This window comes from Drosophila miranda, chromosome XR (assembly GCF_003369915.1).
Source record: "Drosophila miranda strain MSH22 chromosome XR, D.miranda_PacBio2.1, whole genome shotgun sequence".
Lineage (NCBI taxonomy): Eukaryota > Metazoa > Arthropoda > Insecta > Diptera > Drosophilidae > Drosophila > Drosophila miranda.
This window is the reverse complement of record NC_046674.1, coordinates 51,283,926-51,299,107: the sequence shown is the minus strand read 5'-3', so window position 1 is coordinate 51,299,107 and position 15,182 is coordinate 51,283,926.

The following is a 15,182-nucleotide window of genomic DNA, read 5'->3' as shown; positions in this document are numbered from 1 at the left end:
AACAGCTGTATACCCATAGGTCTTTCAGCCTCCCTCGTACGTATCCTTTGGATCTTTTAACTTCGTCTAGATGCTGTTTTGCTGTGCTGCCGCACATCCAGATTGCCGCTTTCCCCGATTGATCCATAACCCACGTGTTGGATCTCACGGTCTTGTAGGGCTCGCTCAGCAGTGCCAGGTCCGTGTTGAGCTCTGTAACGGATTGGGTGAGAAGGTCTTGGGCCACCCTGCAATGGTTAAGGTTCAGTTGGATGATCCTTAACATTTGAGGTTTCTAACTGCCTCGCGGTACGCTGGACACTTAAAACTTCCTGAGGCATGGTCCGTGCGGCTACCCGTTTTTTGAGCGCAGAGTATGCAGTGTGGGTCCTTGCTGCAATTTCTGGCCTCATGGTCTCTGCCTCCACATCTAAAGCACGCTCCTCTGTGGTCCTTTTCTCCGGTGCAGCTTACCGAGATGTGCCCGAACTCCAAACACTTGTAGCATCGTTTTGGCGACACCATTTGTTTGATACGGCAGTTTACCCAGCCGACCCTTATCTTCCCCATTGCAGCGAGTTTGTTGGCGGCGACTGCATGGAGGGATAGGGTGGCTATCTGCATCCCGCTTCTGGTGGCTCTTAAGGACCTTACCGCTTCCTCGGGGATTTCGGTTTCCCCTGTGGCACGCTTCAATGCTTCCAATATCTCTGCCTTCGTTGTTATCTCGTCTAGATCCATTAACTCGAGCCTTGTTTGTTCGGTCAGAGCCCGTACCACTGCCTTGGCCCCCAGTGCATTTCCGACCGCCGATTTGACCTCCTCCGCGCTGTGACTCGGGGCTTTTTTGAGGCGCAGCAGCAGATCTCCCTTAGCTGTCTTCCTGATGCTTTCCACATCACCGCTCACATGGCTCAGCGTTGCATCTCCTTTCACTGATTTTAATAATTCCGCGTAAGTGATGTTTCCTACGCTCGCTATCACTACAGCGTCTGGTCGCGTTTTTTTCGTGGTCTGTTTTTTTCTAGTTCCTACCGAACTGCTGCCAATTGGGGACCGTTGGGTTTCAAGTTCGCGGTCCGTTCGCTCCCGTGGCCTAAACTTCTTCGGCGGTGTCTGCCTCTGTCCTGCTGTTGGTTCCCTTGCACGTTTTGGTGTCGCTTGACTCCTCTCCAGGGTGCCGAGCCCTCTGCCGTTCCTACTTGCCGCTATTGGCGACGTCTGCGTGTCTGCCTCTTTGCGCTCGGGGACCTTACCATTATCTTGGCTGGTGAGGTCGGCTGCCATCTCCTGCAGGTGCCACAAGCTGTGTTAGGCTGTCTCTCATCCGCTGGTTGATGTGCCTCTGGCCGGTGAACAGGGTCGAGAGGTGCTTCAAGATCAACCCTATTTGGCGTACCGCGTCCGCCAGGGACTTTGGTGCCGTGGTAGGGCTGCTAAGCGATTAGGCCAGCTGCTGTGCCAATGGCGTGGCTTTTGGCTGAGGGGGCGATCTTGCCATCGCTGCGCTTTTTCCAAAGGGGTTTCCTACCTCCATGCCGCTTGCTTTAACAGGCCAGGCGATAGGGGATCCCGCGCTGGCCACAGGTTTCCCTTGGCTTCTGGTCGATGGTGGATATACCGCCCCTTTTTCGGTCCCCAGAGCCCCTTTTTCCGGGGCGCCGCCTAGGCGGAGGGGTTGGAAAATAGTCGGATCCGCGACCTTCAGCCCTTTCCCCTACCTAGACTTGTGCTAGCTAATTTTGGCCTAGATGTAGGCAGGTATCGCTTACTCCTTACCAGAACAAATAATTTCCGCCTGGAAGTATGCACCTTTCCGACTTTTTTGTTTTTTCCCTCTTCTTCTTTGTTTTTGGTTTTATGCTTGTCGGCGGCTGGTTGCTACAAGATTTGTGTAGCCGATAGTACAGCTGATAGTTTGCGCACTATCTAACACTGCTACTATATCGATCAGCTGCTCGAGTCGCCGAGAATGGAAGAACGATGTGGAGTGAAGTTCGCGCGAAAAAACTTTGTTTTTGTGGTCCCAGTGGGGAGAGAGCGAGAGATAGCGGGACTGGATTTCCCCTCAGCCCCTCAGCCCTGGCTGGAGCACCCGATTTCACCTGGTTTCTGCGCTGTGGGATTGCCCTTCACGCTTGGGCCAGGCTCGGTACGTACCCCTTCCTAATGTAATCCACGCGCTTACTTGTTTACCTTTTTCAGGAGGGTCTAAGGCTTGTTTTTTCCTGATGATCACTGGAGGTACACTAGAAACACGTCTGTTCACTTTCCGTTCACATACACCTATATTTTCGTGTATACGTGTGTGTGTGTGTGTGTGTGTGTAGGGTTTCAGGGTTTTTTCGTGATGCACGAGATCAAACGTGTGGCACGCACTGGAAGGCGCTGCAACGAACGTGCAATTTGGTTACGATCACACTGGCACCAACGTCGTCCTCTTTCTCGCCCCCTTCTCACGTCACGCGCTTTTCGGCTCACACACACGACACTTGGAACGAACTCACTCAGGTTCCTCCGGAGGCTTCTTCTCTGCAGCCGACTCTCGACCTCCCGTGTTCCTATCCAGGAAACCTTCTGGCCCGGTTCTGGTGGCTATATTCCGTGACGGCTATGTGTAAAATTTCCTGCATTAACATCTATTTGCTCACCCGCCTTTTTTCTTTACTCACTTCAAACTTTATATTTAACGCAAAAAATTTCAACGGTGCTGATTCGACGTTTCTCTTCCGTCCACGCTCTACGAATTCCATAATCCACTCCACGTTTTCTAATTCTTTTCACTCCTATTTATTTCTTTTTATCTTTACTAATACATATAACTAATCCTATTTTCTTTCTTACATCCACAGTACCGGCTCCAGCTTCCCCCGATGCCGCTATACACCATCGAGCCTCCCTGGACTTCTGCTAGATGGCGCGTCGCCCTCGGCCCTGGCCGCCTATCGTTCAGGTGGGACTGGAACAAATAGTGGTGCAATTCTGTTTAGGTAGTTATCCACCAAGCTACAGCGACCCGTTGAAAAATGTTCTGTGCTTTCCGAATAGGATTAGCACCACTAGTACCTACGTATTGAAACGCTGGTCTAGAAGTTACGGATTGGGTATTCCCGGAGACCTGTATTAGTCACGTGCGCGTACTAACGTACCCCCGGTTGAACCCCACCGTTCGACGCGGGGCTGAGGCGGTAGCCGAGGGTATGGAATTGCTCCTCCAATAAACCAGATCGGTGTGATCTGTACACTTCACCTGGACAAGTTTGGCCCATGGCGATGAGCTGAGTGACTCTTCAAATCCACCAGTCGCCCCACGATCGATCCCTGCGTACCAGGGTACATAACCTCACGCAGTAGATGGACCGTGGTCATTGACCACTGGCAGCTGATGTTAGCTGACAGCTGATGTTACCTGCGCCCGGTATAATCTTGTGCCACATACAGACCTCGAGTTGGAACCCCGCCTCGGATTTAGTCTTATGTTAAATCACACACATCATCATCCTCATCCACCCATCAAATCACCTCATCCAACACACAACGAAAGATCTTTCTGCGTGGGAGGCAAAGTCTCGTAAGTGATTATCATGAAACAAGTAAGCCATCTGAAAAAGAAATGAATGTGCGTTAACTATTCCTTGGCCTTCAACCATGATCATGGTTTTTATAGACGTATTACTCATGCCTTTGAGCGACTTTCCATATACCGTGGTTTTGAACTGACCAAGTTAAAGTAATGAAGTTTAAAGTTTTCTTGTTCCTATGATGAATACGTAACCTAACTCTTGCACCTATATATGCATTCTCATAATCATTTTTATAGAATTGAGATCATTATACCCTTCCTCGCCCATATGATACTCTTTTCCCCCCGCATATAGGCAATTAAAAAATAATTATGGATTGCTTAAATAAACTTAGTTTCGAAATTAAACAAGGCTAAATAGATTATTTCGGAACCATGCGGCCCCGTTTGACCCACCGAAATCTTTGTTGGAGGGATCCTGACGATGATTAGGTGGCCCTAAAGGATCATGGTAGGGTGGGCGTTCTCGCCAATGGGCGATACCGCAGCCAACAAAGATCTGACTGGTGATCTTCTTCGTGTACGTATATATGCTGATCTGTCCCGTTTCGTAGTATCCTTTCCCTACTCGTACGCGATTTTGTTTATAAATTCTTATCTCGACAATTTGCCAGAGCTCTAAATTGGTAGTAAAATGGCCTCCATGCCCACACCGCGCCGACCAGATACAAAAGTTTACATCGTTTAGTTTACATCGGCTCCTAGAACCTGTACGTTGTATGCTACTGTTTTTCCAATAAATATGTTCCATGAATTTTCGGTTTTATGTATAATTTTATACGAATATGTGTGAAACGCAGCAGCTTGTAGCGGGGGTGGAATCGCAACTGGTTCTAGACTAAGACATGCTAAGACTACGGTGAGCGACGTGCGGATCGTAAGAGAACACAGCACCGGCAGAGCGAGAGCGAGGCAGAGGGCGATGTAACTGGCTGTTAACTGAGCCCGGTACCCAGCAGCGATAACAGGCTGTTAGCCTGGGGTGCTAACAGCGCGGTTGCCCTGTTACAGCTGCTGCTCTGAACATATGTGATTTAATGCTCTTTTCGTTTTCTTTGTGATTTCTGTTTTATGTTATTACTCCAGCATATTTGAATGTATGGGTGCACATGCATTCTCACGTACTTTGCGTGTGCATTATTGTATTGCTGGCCGCTAGAACCAAAATTTGAGTTTGGTTTTTGAGCTGTCTCGCTCGGGCGTGGGATATAAAATAAAAGCTGTTATTTAAATACTAGGTGACATGGCAAACGTTGTTTTGCCATGTATATTAACAGCGCAATGGCATATCACAAGTGAAAATATTCTTCTTCTTCTTGATTATATCGCAAGAATCGTAGTCGTTCACTCTCTAACTTCACATACATGTCCACTATAAATTGTTGGCAAAGCTCACGACATCGTAAAATGATGTTGACTCCGCCGCGACTAATCATCAAACTATACGAATAAAAATCCTTCGAACTAACGTTCCTATTTGTTTCGGCTCCTATAATAATAATTGAAGATTTATTCTTTAATAACAAATTAACTATGTTCTTAATAATGAATAAATTACCTGTTACGGGCTTTCGTTGTTTAATGTTTACACAATATCCGTCTTGTCCCTTCCAGAAAATTAGTGGTTATTGGAGAGCGTCATATGAACGATATGGGTATCACTAATAATCTGAAGATCATTATTTCTTCTTCGAATCACGATTTGTCGCGTAGCTGTAGGGTCGCCAACCATGATTCCAGCAACGTCGTCAACAACAGGTGCATTGAATCTACATACGTATATGCTCTCCAGCTGGTTTTCTATCAGGATTGATGACAATAGCATGATTGTCACTGTGCAGTTGCAGTAGGTTGCTATTTATATTTCGGGAATAGGAAATAGGAACAAACATTTTTAAACGAAAATGGTTTTATTGTTTTTCAATTTGACCACGTTGACCACGCAGTTTTTTTTTTTGATGTGAGAAATAACGAGGGGGAACGTTGTGAGTTGCTGCGGACACCGCAACTCTACAGTTATACCCGAAACTAAGTCAGTATGGCTCTCCTCCGGCAGACGCCGCTAATATTAAACGACAAAAATGATCTGATCTGATCCAGATTCAGCAATCTGATAGATATGGTCATAATCTATGATTCTGCGTTTTTAGTGTTCTCGTTTCCTCAGTATTGTGGATGCAACAGATTTTCGTCCTTTGCGGGGGCGGAAGGGGGTGTGGCGAAATTTTGACACAAAACGGTCAAGGTCCGATATCACAGGAGTGTGGATACCAAATTTGGTTGCTCTAGCTCTTATGGGTTCTGAGATCCTTGAACTCATATTTTGCAATTGGCAAAACCGACCATGAAACCTGTGTGTTAGAGAGAGAGAGAGAGCGAGAAAGAATGAAATTGTTTTCTTGATTCTGGCTATAATAATTATACGATCTGGTTCAGATTTTGCACTCTAGAAGATATAGTCGTCTTCTACGATTCTGCGTTTTTAATTTTCTCGTATCGTCGAAATTGTGGATGCCACAGATTTTCGCCCTTTTGGGGGCGGAAGTGAGCGGGGCAAAGTTTTGAAATATTCTTGTAGCAGTAACATATCACAGAGGCCGTCAGCCATCGGGTGCTACAGGGGGACAAACGGATGACGGGTCGGCTCGCACAACTGTGAACTCGGAACTGAGGCGCAGCCGCTCCGGTTAGTAATACCCGGCGCGGTCTGCGTCTCACACCCCCCCTAGGACACAGAGGGTTGCGAGCGAACCGTCACCCGCCGTAACTGTGCACACCGGTGGAAGTGCGACTATACTCTCCCCGTGAGGGCGGCTGGAAACAGGTCCTAGCACGGTCATGTCTCTGCTAGGATGCTGGCGAATGATAGTCGGGCGGAGAGAAGAAAACTCTCAGTGAAATTACCCCAATCCAAGGTGACACTGTTATATGCCGAGGGATGCATGGCCGGGGGGTGCCCGGTCGCTAATATGCGGACTCTGGATACCTGCCGACCTCCAGTTTAAATCAGGCTTCCCGGGGCAAGCGGGCTATGCCTCGGGTGACCAGCCCCTTCCCGCCTACTCGTGGGAACAAAAATGCCAAACACATCAAAAATACCAAATAAAAACACCGCAAAGGAGCTCGGTACTCCTCTTAAAGTACCGGAGGGACAAGCCAATCCCTCTGCACCAGCGCCTGGGAAACCGGGTCCAAAGAAGACGGGGAAGGAGACTGAGTCGGTCCACCGTCTTCAGGCAGCAGCCGCAGCGAGGGGGGGCCCGAAAAGCCAATCGGGTCCTTCCAAGTCGGGTAGCTCCAAGGGCGAAGCGGATACCGGGGCGGCTGCCAAGCAGAGCGTAATCGCGGCTGGTAGGCGCACCGGGACCGAAGAACCCATGGGAGCCCCGGCGGGCAGCGTCTCTGCACCACGGGGTGGAAAGCCGTCGTACCAGGACAGGAGACGAGCGGCTTTCATCCTGTCCAACGAAGACCCGAACTTCAAGGCGTCAGCCGAAGGAAAGGAGCAGAGGCTGTGGGCCTGCTCAATCCTTCCACTGTTCCAGCCAGCCAAAGCCGGAAAGGGCGCAGCCAAGGCCGCCAACAAGCGGCAACGCTCAGCGGAGGACCCCGCAAATCAGCCAGGCCAAGCCCAGCAAGCCAAGCGGGTGAAGACCCACCCCACGAACCGGTCGTTCGCTGAGGTGGCGAGGGGCAAGACCCTGATCGGTGTCCTGGACAGGGGCGCCGAGGACGGCCATGTCCCTCGCGATAAGTGGCACCTGGTGGAGAACGAGCTCCAGGACCGGTTCCTACTGGAACTGGAGGAGAACGGCGGACCACCGCCAAAGTGTGAGGACGCAGGGTGGCATCAAGGCAAGGTGAAAGCCATCGCCTGCCAAGACGCTCGCTCTGCGGCTCTTTACATGAAGGCGGTGGCGGCCCTAAAAGAGGTCTATCCAGGGGCGAAACTGGAGGCCGTGAAGTGGGAAGATGTCCCTAGTCGCCCGAGAGCCAGAGCGTGGGTCTCGGCTAAGCCTGCAGAGCCTGAGAAGATCCTCAGGTTACTGCAGGTCTGCAACCCCCACCTTCCTACAGCCGATTGGAAGGTGGCAAAGGTGGAGGATATCCAAGGGCAGAGGCGCCAGATTATCCTCGTCCTAAATGAGGAATCCATTGATCTCCTCGCAAAGTCGGACGGTGTAGTGGATTATGGCTACAAGAAGGTCACCATATCCACTTACAAGTCCGATCGCAAGGGCAGGCAAGCGGAGGTCGAGCCAGACCCGGAGCTGCCGGAGATCCCAAAAGAGGGGGCCTCGTGCGAGGAAGACAACCCGGCGTCGGATGCGGCGTCCATGATGTCGGACGATATCTTGGACGACTACGCGTTCGACGAGAGCGACCTAGCCAGAGGTCTCAGCCACATCGTTGTCGGGGAGGAGCCGGAGTCCCCTGACAGCGATCTAGAAGTAACAATGGTGGAGGCGAGCCTCAGGAATGTCGTTGACGCTCCTGCAGATAAACCTCCACCATTGTAAGGCAGCATGCGCTGCTCTACTGCTCCACCTGGCCAAGGGTGGAGCCGACATAGTCCTCATTCAGGAGCCCTGGATCCTCGGAAACAGGGTCTCCGGTCTGAGGACTTCTGACTACAAGCTATATGTAGCTGAAACCGCAGGTAAAATTCGTACCTGCATTCTTGCAAAAAGAGAGTTGCACCTATTTTTGCTCCCAAATTTCAGCAATGAAGACCACACCGCAGTGAGCCTCGAAGGCCAGGAGCGCTCACTGAGGATCTGCTCCGCATACATGGGGCATGAACAACCAGACCCCCCTCCACACGCGCCTCTCCGGGCTCTAATCGCAGACTGCTCGGCCAAGGACATCGGCCTAATTGTGGGGTGCGATGCCAATGCACATCACTGTCAGTGGGGAAGCACTGACACAAACGAAAGGGGTGAGTACCTTTTCAGTTACTTACTGACCACTCAGATGGTCTTACTAAACCGGGGTAGTGATCCCACCTTTATCATTAAAAACCGCAAGGAGGTCCTGGACCTCACGCTTGCCTCTCATGAGATACAGCGTAACATTGTATCCTGGAGGGTCCTGGAAGAGCACTCCTTCTCGGACCACAGGTACGTGGAAACTGTCTTCTCCTTCTCAGTACCGAAGCCAGTCCGATTCCGAAACATCAGGCGGACAAACTGGACTCGGTACTCTGATTACCTCTGTCGTGTTCTCCCTGAGCCCCCATCTGAGGAGGAGTTCTCCACGGAGGCCACGACTCGTCTTCTTAAGATCTTTACCGACGCCTGCAATAAGGCGCTCGACAAAGCATGCCCCTCTGGCAAGAACAGAGGCCGGAAGAAACCTGAATGGTGGAATCCGAAACTGGGTGAACTCCGGAAAGCCTCCCGGAGACTCTTCAATAAAGCTAAGGCTGAAAACGTTGAGCAAAACTGGGCCGAATACAAGGCCAGTCTGTCAACCTACAACAAAGAACTTAGAAAAGCCAAACGCGCCTCCTGGCGTAAGTTCTGCAGCGAAATCGAGAGTAACTCAGAAGCCTCACGCTTGCGCAGAGTTCTCTCGAAGACAACACCCACCCTGGGCTACTTGAAGAACACCGACCAGTCGTGGACTACGTCCAGCGAGGAGTCGCTAAATCTTCTCCTAAATACCCACTTCCCTGGCTGCGATGAAAACAGACCCAACTACCTCGCGCCTCCTTCTGTCGCCTCAAATGCCATCTTGGGACTGCTAAGCCAGGAGAACATTTCCTGGGCGATCAGAAGCTTTAAACCCTACAAGTCCGCGGGGCCAGACGGCATTTTCCCTGCCCAACTGATTCACGCGGGACATAAAGCCATTAACTGGCTCAAAATAATTTACGAGGGAATCTTCTCCCACGGGTGCATTCCTGACACCTGGCTTCAGACCAAAGTCGTATTCATACCCAAGGCAGGCAAGCCCTCGCACACTGCCCCAAAGGATTTCAGACCCATAAGTCTATCGTCTTTTCTTCTAAAGGCGATGGAGCGGCTCCTGGGGCTGCATCTAACGGCGTGCATTCCGTCCAGTCTGATCTCAGACTCCCAGCATGCCTATCGGAAGGGAAGATCCACCGAAACGGCCCTACACTCGATCACATCGATCATCGAAGCATCCCTTAATTTTAAGGAGTACACCCTAGTAGCCTTCCTCGACATAGAAGGCGCCTTTAACAACATCCTTCCGACCGCCATCACGGGCGCACTGACGGATCTGGGCATTGACTCCAGGACGGTGAGCCTGATCGATCAGATGCTACAATGCAGGACGGTTGAGGCATCACTGGGGACGTCAACGTGTACCAGATTTGTCAGCAGAGGCACACCGCAGGGCGGAGTCCTCTCGCCCCTCCTATGGAACGTGGCAGTGAACACACTGCTGCGGGAGATAGAGGGGGGTGGCTGCCGTGTGGTGGCGTACGCGGACGATGTTGCCATAGCATTCTCCGGAAAATTTCCGCAGACATTGTGTGAGTGCATGACAAGTACTCTCACGAAAATGTCGAAATGGGCAGACAAATGCGGGTTAGGCGTCAACCCGTCTAAAACGGAACTGGTGCTTTTCACTAGGAAGTACAAAGTTCCGGTACTGATTCCCCAAGACTATGTGGGGAAGCGCTAGTCTTCAGCAACAACGCCAAGTATCTTGGCCTAATCCTCGATAGAAAGCTCGATTGGAAATTGAGCATAGAGGATAGAGTAAAGAAGGCCACAGTGGCCCTCTATACTTGCAGGAAAGCCATCGGACTAAAATGGGGAATGACCCCCTATATAGTTCGGTGGCTCTACACCGCCATCATACGACCAATCATGCTCTATGGAGTGGTGGTATGGTGGCCAGCCTTGGACAGAAGGACATGCCTCAATAAACTCAGCAGAGTTCAACGCATGGCAGAGCTATGCATAACTGGCGGGCTACGCACTACTCCAGGGGAAGCCCTGGATACTGTGCTGGACCTCCTCCCTGTGGATCTCATGGGAAAGAAGGTGGCAACACTTTCCGCCCTCAGAATGAGAGAAGCCAGACTGTGGAAAGCATCCGCGGCTGGGCACTCGGGAATCCTGATGAGACTCCCGCAATTACCAGAGAGGACAGATTACTGTATCCCCAGTGATCACCTCTCGACGCCCTTCCAGGTATCAATCCCATCTAGGGAGGACTGGGAGAAGGGCGAACCAGGACCTGCAAATGCGGTCCACTTCTACACTGATGGCTCAAAGCTAGACGGCCGCGTGGGAGGCGGAGTCTACTGCAGCGAGCTGAACATCAGTCATTGCTTCAGGCTCCCGGATCACTGTAGTGTGTTCCAAGCGGAGGTTGAAGCCATCAAGGAGGCCATTTCCATCGTCTCCAAACTACTTCTAGACACGCACTTAGTGTGCGTCTTCTCGGACAGCCAAGCAGCTATCAAAGCTCTAGGCTCAATATCGTCGAACTCAGCGACTGTAAATGACTGCCGCAGGTCTCTGCACGAGATCGCAGATCAGTTAGATCTCTTCCTTATATGGGTCCCCGGCCACAGGGACATCGAGGGGAATGACGCCGCCGACGAGCTAGCCAGGCAGGGTACTACGATTCCCCTCCTACCGGAGAGGGAGCAAGTAGCGATGCCCTTGGCTACGTGCAGGCTCCTAACGCACGAATTGTTCGAGCAAAATGCCAATAGGAGATGGCAGCAAACCGTTTCCTGTAAAGTCACAAGATTGATATGGCCATATCGATCGAAGAAGCGCTCAGCAGAGCTGTATAAACTCAGCAGAGCACAGTGCTCTGCAGTTACTAGAGCCATTACGGGACACTGGCAGATCGGCACTCACGCCTCTAGACTGTCAATCCCTCATAACGACTTCTGCAGGAGTTGTCGCGACGAGGAGGAGGAGGAATCGGTCCCCCACTTCTTCTGCCACTGCCCAGCCCTTGGAAATCGTCGTCTTCGAATTCTCGGGGCCGCTTTCCTCACGGACATTTCGGACCTGTCCGTAATCAAACCAGGGACCTTGTCCAAATACATCCAAGCCACCGGATGGGACTGCCCTTAACCTGCAGTAGTATGCTCTCACGGTTCGGGCAACGCGAAGGGGCACATGCCCATGCGGCAACACAACGGACCTTTTATAGGTCCAAGTGAGCTTGGGGGCGGGAGGCTCTTATCCCCCCCTCCCGGCTGCCGCCTTAACCTAACCTAACCTAACATATCACAGAAGTCTGGATCCAAAACATCGTTGCACTAGCTCTTATAGTCTTTGAGCACTAGGCGCTGAAGGGGACGGACAGACGGACGGACGGACGGACAGACGGACAGACAGACATGGCTCAATCGACTCGGCTATTGATGCTGATCAAGAATATATATACTTTATGGGGTCGGAAACGATTCCTTCTGGACGTTACACACATCCACTTTTACCACAAATCTGATATACCCCAATACTCATTTTGAGTATCGGGTATAAAAAGAAGTCATTGGGTTCCAAGTCAGGACTGAAGGGCGGATGAGTTATCATTTCGATGTTTTGACTGTTTAAAAATTTACCTGATTGTCGAGTTGTGTGAGAGCTCGCCTTGTCTTGATGGAGAATGATTCGTGTTCGGCAGTTGGTTTTGCGAATTTCTCCGAAGACCTCCGGCAAAAAAATGGTCGTGTACCACTCAGAATTGACAGTCCTACGTTGCTCTAGCAAAACAATCGCCACATGACCCATTCTCCCGAAGAAACAGGCGACCATTTGCTTCAAAGTGCTTCGTGCTCGAACAACTTCTTTTGGATTTGGCTCATCTTGGAACACCCACACGGTTGATTGCTGTTTAGTTTCCGGCTCATACGCCGGAATTCATATCCATGATTCATCATATCACGACTTTAAAAACTACTTTTGAAGCTCCACGGTCGAACTTTTTAAGGATTTCCTTACTCCAATCGACGCGAGCCTTTTTTTGAGCGATTGATAAGTTATAGGGTATCCAACGAGAACAAAGCTTTTGTACATCTAAGTGTTCATGGAAAATGGAATGTATTGCAGTGGAATCAATGTGCAAGGATGCCTCTATCTCATGATATGTCAAATGTCACATGCACTATCAGTTCACGCACACCATCGACACAAGGGCCGACTAACCAGGCAGTGCTCGTTCTCATTAACGAGTCGCTGGCCCCGATAAAGGCAGAAAAGGGCGAGCTTAGCTTCGGCTTCAGCTCGGTCATCATCAAGGTGTATAAAGCGGACGCGGCGGCCGCGGCGCTTCCTGTCGTCAACCCAGACGTGCAGGATGTCGCTGCGGAGCTCGAAGCGCCTAACGACGAGCTATAGCCAAACCAGGAAGGCTTCTCTTCGGAGACGGAGCTGATGCTCGAGTTTAAGTCAATGTGCCGAGAGAGAGTCTCAGACGACTCCGACACAGAGATCACGGTGGTGGAGAATCTTGAAGATGGTCCTAAGGATCCGTCAAATAAATCTCCACCACTGTAAAGCAGCATCGGCTGCTCTTATACTCCGCTTAGACGCAAGCGGAGCCGACGTAGTCCTGATCCAGGAGCCTTGGGTGGTAGGAAGCAAGGTCTGTGGATTGGGGACGATGGAATACAAGATCATTGTATACCAAAATGAAGGTAAAATCCGTACTTGCGAGCACACCTGCGAAAAAGCATTTAAATATCTTTCTGCTCCATAATTATAGCGATGGCGATAACACGGCGGCAAGCCTAGAGCTAAACGGGAATCATCTCAGGCAGGTGGCGTCCTATAAGGCCCACGAGGAAGATGATCCTCCCAACGACCTTGTTCGCAAAATAGCCAGCGACAGCGAAAGGACGGACAAAGACCTACTTATAGGTTGCGATGCCAACGCCCACCACACCCAATGGGGGAGCACGGACACGAATGTAAGGGGTGAGTCACTGTTCAGCTTCATCCTGAAATCAAATTTATTCATTTGCAATCGGGGCAACGACCCCACTTTTATAATTAAAAATCGGCAGGAGGTCATTGACCTCACGCTAGTATCAAACAAACTGCTAGACACAATCAAGAGCTGGAAAGTCCTAGGAGACCTAGGGATATAAAATAAAAGCTGTTATTTAAATACTAGGTGACATGGAAAACGTTGTTTTGCCATGTATATTAACAGCGCAATGGCATATCACAAGTGAAAATATTCTTCCACACGCAGCTTCTGTTGATTATATCGCAAGAATCGTAGTCGTTCACTCTCTAACTTCACATACATGTCCACTATAAATTGTTGCAGCCGAGTTAGGATTACATGGACCCACAGAAAGTCTGACATTGCAATGGTTTGGAGAAAAGACATCAACGGAATTGGTCAGCCGATTTAATATTGGAATATCTGATGAACGTGGAGGCAAGGTCTATGCACTAAACGGAGTAAGGACTATTAAGGATTTACGGCTGCCGAAGCAATCCGTAAACATGTCTGAGCTAAGTTCGCAATACCCACACATAAAGAGTATTCCTGTGAAAGGCTATAGAAATGGTAGACCTGAAATACTAATCGGACTAGATAACCTACATTTGATAGCTCCAAAGCAAATGAGATCTATGAGATACGTTGGGCCAGCCATTGCATTAACCAATCTGGGATGGGTTGCGTATGGAAAATGTCGCGGAGAATCAGGACCCATGAGTAATGTAAAGGCCGTACATCTGGTTAAACACGATGACGAGCACATTGAACAGTTGGTGCGAGACTACATCACGAATTCGGAAATGGATGTGCGGATTGTGAAGAACCACGTAGAAGGTCGAGAAACTGAGAGATTGAACCGATTGCTATCAACCACGACAAAACGTATTGGTGACCGTTTTGAAACGGGATTACTATGGAAAGTGGATGACGTCGTCTTGCCTGACAGCAAGAAAATGGCAATAAAGAGACAATTGTCTTTGGAAAGAAAATTTATACATGATCCAGAGTATTACAAAAAATACTGCGACCTGATGGAAGCATACGAAGAAAAGTCATACATTCGGCATCTCACAAGCAATGAACTGGAAGTGGACAAGAAAAAAGAATGGTTCCTGCCTCATTTTGGGGTCTTAAATCCTAACAAGCCCGGCAAGTTGAGAATTGTTTTCGACGCGGCTGCAGAAGTCGATGGAGTGTCGTTAAACTCCATGCTCATGACTGGCCCCGACGGGTATCAATCCTTAACGGACATTCTTATGAGGTTCAGACAGAAACCGATTGGAGTCTGTGCTGACATAGCAGAAATGTTCCACCAAGTCATAATACGAAAGGAGGATCGATGTGCCCAACGCATACTATGGAGGAAGAATCCAGGCGACGAGATGAAGGAGTATGAAATGCAGGTCATGACCTTTGGAGCCAAATGTTCACCGGCCTCTGCTCAATACGTGAAAAATAGAAACGCACTTGAATTTAAGGAATCGTATCCAGATGCGGTGAATGCCATTATTAAAAACCATTATGTGGACGATTTGGTGCATTGTTTTTCATCCGAAGAATCGGCTGTGAGAGTCGTGAAGGAGATAGTTGACATTCACAAAAAGGGAGAATTCGAACTGAGAAAGTTTGTGTCCAATTCGAAATTCTTCAACAAGGTTTT